Source organism: Rhamphochromis longiceps, linkage group LG22 (assembly GCF_057381845.1).
Source record: "Rhamphochromis longiceps isolate RC_006_pf linkage group LG22, R_longiceps_female_GT1.1, whole genome shotgun sequence".
In the NCBI taxonomy this organism is placed as follows: domain Eukaryota; kingdom Metazoa; phylum Chordata; class Actinopteri; order Cichliformes; family Cichlidae; genus Rhamphochromis; species Rhamphochromis longiceps.
The window spans coordinates 34,575,700-34,581,641 of NC_140577.1; positions in this window are offsets into that span (position 1 = coordinate 34,575,700).

The window sequence follows — 5,942 nt, forward strand, 5'->3', positions numbered from 1 at the left end:
CCAATGTCATTGCTGTATAGCCTGGTAGTGTGGATCAGTGAATCGATGTCTCGTTCACTCTTGGCATACAGCTTGATGTCATCCATGTACAGGAGGTGGCTGACAACTGCTCCGTTCTGTAGTCGGTATCCGTAGCCAGTCTTGTTAATGATCTCACTGAGGGGGTTCAGGCCTATGCAGAACAGCAGTGGGGACAGAGCATCTCCTTGGTAGATCCCGCACTTGATGGTGACTTGTGCTATGGGCTTGGAGTTGGCCTCTAGTGTTGTACGCCACATCCCCATTGAGTTCCTGATGAAGGCTCTTAGGGTCCCATTGATCTTGTACAATTCTAGGCATTCCAGTATCCAGCTGTGGGGCATTGAGTCATAGGCCTTCTTGTAATCAATCCAGGCAGTGCACAGGTTGGTCAGTCTGGTCTTGCAGTCTCGGCTGATTGTTCTGTCTACCAGTAGCTGGTGTTTTGCGCCTCTGGTATTCTTGCCAATTCCTTTCTGTGTCCCGCTCATGTATTGACCCATGTGCCTGTTCATCTTAGCCGATATGATGCCTGACAGGAGCTTCCATGTAGTACTGAGGCAGGTTATTGGTCGGTAGTTGGAGGGGACCGGTCCCTTCTTGGGGTCCTTGGGGATCAGGACCGTCCGGCCTTCAGTTAGCCATTCCGGGTGTCTCTCGTTAACTAGCAGCTGGTTCATTTGTGCTGCCAGACGCTCGTGGAGTGCAGTCAGCTTCTTCAGCCAGTAGGCGTGAACCATGTCGGGCCCTGGTGCTGTCCAACTCTTCATACTGGAGACCCTTTCTTGGATATCTGCCACTGTGATGGTTACTGGACCCTGTTCAGGGAGGTCGCTGTGGTCAGCCCTCAGATCCTCTAGCCACTGAGCATTGCCGTTATGGGTTGCGTCCTTCTCCCATATGCTCTTCCAGTATTGCTCCGTCTCCAGCCTTGCTGGTGCTGTTCTCTTATTGTTCCCTTGCCACTGAGAGTACACCTTTGCTGGTTCTGTGGAGAACAGCTGGTTTATTCTCCTGCCTTCTATCTCTCTGGTGTACCTCCTCAAGCGGCTGGCCAAGGCTGTGAGTCTTTGCTTGGCAGTTTCCAAGGCCTCAGGTATGGACAGCTTGCTGTATTTCTTAGGCACCTTATTTGTCGCACCTTTCTGCAACTCCGTTAGTTGGCTAACCTCCCTCCGTGCTACTTTGATCTTGCCCTCTAGCCTCCTTCTCCATGGAGGGTACTGCCCCTTGTCGCTGTTCAACTTGTAGCCAAGCATCTCACTGATCACTGTTGCCGTATTGTAGATCAGCTTGTTAGTGTCGGTAATCGTGGTTGTAGGTATTGCCCGTAGTGCTGCATTAACATCATCTAGCAGACCTTCTGAGGGAACTTCACGTAATCTTGGTAACCGGCTACGCGGGATCCAGGTTTCAAGCTTGGCCATGATCCTATTTTTCAGGTCAGTTCCTCTCTATATGTGTGTATGTATGTATATATATATATGTGTGTGTGTGTGTGTGTGTGTGTGTGTGTGTGTGTGTGTGTGTGTGTGTGTGTGTGTGTGTGCGTGCACACACACACACTGTGGAAGCAGGGCCTGCGCTTCCACAGGCCCTGCTGGTTTAGAGACTTATTCCCATTAATGGAGCAGGATGAACAGCTTAACCGGTGTTACGTTCTTAGTCTAGGCGAATATTGAACGCAACAAGAAGTTGGCCCACTCACACACCACCCAAGCAAGAACACCAACAACAATATCTTTTTAAAGTGCTAAGCAGCCATTTATTTGCTTCAGCAGTGAGCAGTGCCAAAAATAACAAACAAAACTCCCTAATGGTCCCTACGCTTTCCTACACAAAATGAAAACCAAACAAAAGACAATTCACTTACCTAACTTTCTAAATGAAAAACAGGAGAAAACTTAAACAAAAATGGCTTCTCACACCTACTAGGCTGCTGCAGTGAAGGATATATATACAAGGTGAACAAAATACACGATTGCTACTTGACAAATCTATTTACAGCTATTTACAAAATTGAAGTATTAACGCCAGACACACACACACGAGGTTATACTTGCAAATCACTTTGTCAAAGAAACTCTACACAGCAACAAAGCAAAACACAGGTTCTTTGTTGGATGGTGGAGGTTAGGAGAGAGGGGGGGCCAGGTGGCTGTCATCTGGCAGTTAAAAACTGGAGGTGATTATCCAATCCAAGGACAGGAAGAGACTCCACCCAACTACTCAGAAGGCACGCCCAGGTGTCCAACTCCTAAAAGAGAAAGGGGGAAAAAACCCACAGCCATCCTCTGGTGGGAGGAGTCATGCATAAAACAAAACACTGACAACATTGGATCGTAACATTTCCCCCCACACAAAAATCAAACATTTAACCTCAAATGACATGTTTGATTCATGACCTAGAGAGGACCCAGCCATCACGTTCTCTAAGCCCTTTTTGTACCGGATGTCAAAGTTGAAGTCCTGGAGGAGTAAGGACCAGCCCATAAGGCACTGGTTGCTGTTCTGCAGGCGACGCTGATGGCCGGACAGGCCCTCGGACCCTCCAGCGGAGACAGACGAAGGCCGGACAGGCCCCTTGGACCCTCCAGCGATGACGGAAGGCATGAGGTTTAGTCTGTAGAAGGTTTATTGGGAGGGGGATTTACCCTTCCTGGTCTGTTCCTTTCTTTTGAGAATGGGACAAACAGCAATGAGGTGTCCCTGCTCATGGCAATAATAACACTCTCTATTTTCAATGGATGAGGTGGTGGTACAACGGGTGTTAATTGGAGACCAGATTTTGGGGCTAACAGAGGTCGGTGGGTTGTGAACAGGAGCTGAAAACACCCCTTTGTGTGTCAACACAAACTCATCAGCCTGTACAGCAGCAGCGGCAAGAGTTTTAACCTTCTTTTTGTTTAAGTAGGTTACCACTTTTTCTGGGAGTTGACTTTTGAACTCTTCTAACAACACCAACTCACGCAAGTCATCTAAGGTTTTTTACTTTTGTAGCGTGACACCATTTATCAAACAGAGTTTTCTTTTCTCTGGCAAACTCCACATAAGTCCGGGTGGCAGATTTTTTTCACATTCCTAAATCTTTGCCTATAAGCCTCTGGCACAAGCTCGTATGCACGCAGGACAGCAGCTTTCACAATGTCATAGTCCAAACTGTCCTCAAGTGAAAGAGCTGTGCATACCTCTTGAGCTTTCCCCACCAATTTGCATTGAAGTAAAAGACCATACATTCTTTGGCCAGTGTAGCGCACCTGCAATGCGCTCAAACACTGAAATAAGAGTCTACCTCAGGTTCTCTAAATGCTGGGACGAATTTGATGTGTCTACTTACATCAAAGCTGTCTTCTGGCTGAGGGGATGGTGACTGCGGGGATGGTGACCGAGGTGTAGGAGGATTGGCAGATATAGAGGCTCCCCTCTCTATCTCCAGAGCCCTCACCCTTAAGTGCATGGCATCCACCTCCAACTGCTGCTTTTTTTAACTCCACCTCCTTTATGCGCAGTGTTAACTGCAGCTCTTCCGCAGAAGGGCTAGGTTGAGAAGGGAGATTTTTCAGTGGGGCAGGAATACCAGCAACAGCTCCCAGCTTGATGCCCTCTGCAGGACCTGGCTCACCAAACAACCCCCTTTCATGCAGTTTAATACACAGGAGCTCTTTAAGCTCTTTTTTCTTTGCATTCAATGGCACAGTCACATCAAAGAAATTGGCAATAAGAATGAGGTCATCCTTTTTACATCTGTCCAACTTTTCTTCAGTTGGGCCTAAAGTGAAATCCTCCAATTTAAATTCCATACTATCACACACACCCTCCCACACAAGCAAAAACTGCCAACCAGAAAAGTAGAGCCAAACAAGAACACAGGTAACCTACCCGCGACAACCGCAATGAACAAAGAACAGAAGAGCCCACTCACCAAAAGAACCAAAGAAAGGACGAGCCCCCAATTAATGTTACGTTCTTAGTCTAGGCGAGTATTGAACGCAACAAGAAGTTGGCCCACTCACACACCACCCAAGCAAGAACACCAACAACAATATCTTTTTAAAGTGCTAAGCAGCCATTTATTTGCTTCAGCAGTGAGCAGTGCCAAAAATAACAAACAAAACTCCCTAATGGTCCCTACGCTTTCCTACACAAAATGAAAACCAAACAAAAGACAATTCACTTACCTAACTTTCTAAATGAAAAACAGGAGAAAACTTAATCAACAAAAATGGCTTCTCACGCCTACTAGGCTGCTGCAGTGAAGGATATATACAAGGTGAACAAAATACACGATTGCTACTTGACAAATCTATTTACAGCTATTTACAAAATTGAAGTACTAACGCCAGACACACACACACACATGAGGTTATACTTGCAAATCACTTTGTCAAAGAAACTCTACACAGCAACGAAGCAAAACACAGGTTCTTTGTTGGATGGTGGAGGTTAGGAGAGAGGGGGGCCAGGTGGCTGTCATCTGGTAGTTAAAAACTGGAGGTGATTATCCAATCCAAGGACAGGAAGAGACTCCACCCAACTACTCAGAAGGCACGCCCAGGTGTCCAACTCCTAAAAGAGAAAGGGGGGAAAAAAACCCACAGCCATCCTCTGGTGGGAGGAGTCACGCATAAAACAAAACCCTGACAACATTGGATCGTAACACCGGTTTTTCACATGCTAGCAAGGGAAGGGTCTCAGAGCAACCCTTCTGCCGTCGGTCTCAGACCGCTTCGAAGAACCAGCTTCCCCTGCAGCCTTTAATTCCCGTAACACACTGTTTACACAAACACCCATTGTAAAACCCCCCATGGTCACAAAAGGTTAAAACACTGCGTGTGTGTGTGTGTGTGTGTGTGTGTGACCAAAAGGGTCATAAAGGCAGGAAGTTTAAACAAGAAAACAGAACCCTCACACGGGATGTGCCTATAATAAAACACTACAGCCTCCCCTACCATTCAACAGGCTGGGGAGGGGGTCAGAAACAAAGGAATGTCTTTGATCATACAGTTTGAACCAAGATTTACAAATTTAAGTAATACAATGACAACATTTAACAATTTCAATCTAACAGCCAACACACCTGCCAACAATCGGAATTGGCTAGTGAAGAATCAGTAAGCCAATATTCACAACAAGTGAACATCAAGAGGGATTTACCGAAAGAAAGCTTCTGAGAGTAAAAGAAAAGAGCTGAGGGTTTTTAAAATTAGTATTATTTTAATTATTATTATTTTTATTCTAATATAAGGCTCATCATACCGGAGTGAATTAACTCCTGTACGAATGGCTCATGTGGATATAAAAATCAAAGCTAAACATATCACCCTATGAGGAAAGACGGACACATACGCTTCATTATGTTGCTCTAGTAAAATCTAGTTCTCATGAGTTTTTTCACATTTGTGAAGCACTTTGTGAACTGGTTTTAGAAATGAATCAAGAGTTATATTAAAATGATCAAAATGAAGCTATAGTTATAATGTAGATTTGGAATAGTTGTGTTTGCAGGTTATTAAACACTGCTGCATCATCACCATTCCCTCAAGGTCAAGAGCTCAGGAATAGACAAAGGCTAATCTTTGTGACTAAATTACTACAACCCTTAGAGTGGAGCATAAAAAGACGTAGAATTGCAGAGGGTTGAACAAGTAGACCCAGATGTAGATAAAGATAAAACAGCACACAAAAAAGTCCTGTACAAACTGTATAACTTCTCAAAATAAAAAAGGACATTACTGCAATAGAATTCATACATTGTAATTAATCTCTGAGATTATAACTCATACAAGCACACATGTTATGATCGTTGGTGTCACAAAGACATACTGTTGTTGGGGTGTTTTTTTGTTTGACCCATACTAAGCCAAAAAAAAAAGTCATTAGTTTAGTGTCTGCTACCTTAAATAGTTCTTACTTGATGTTGTTAG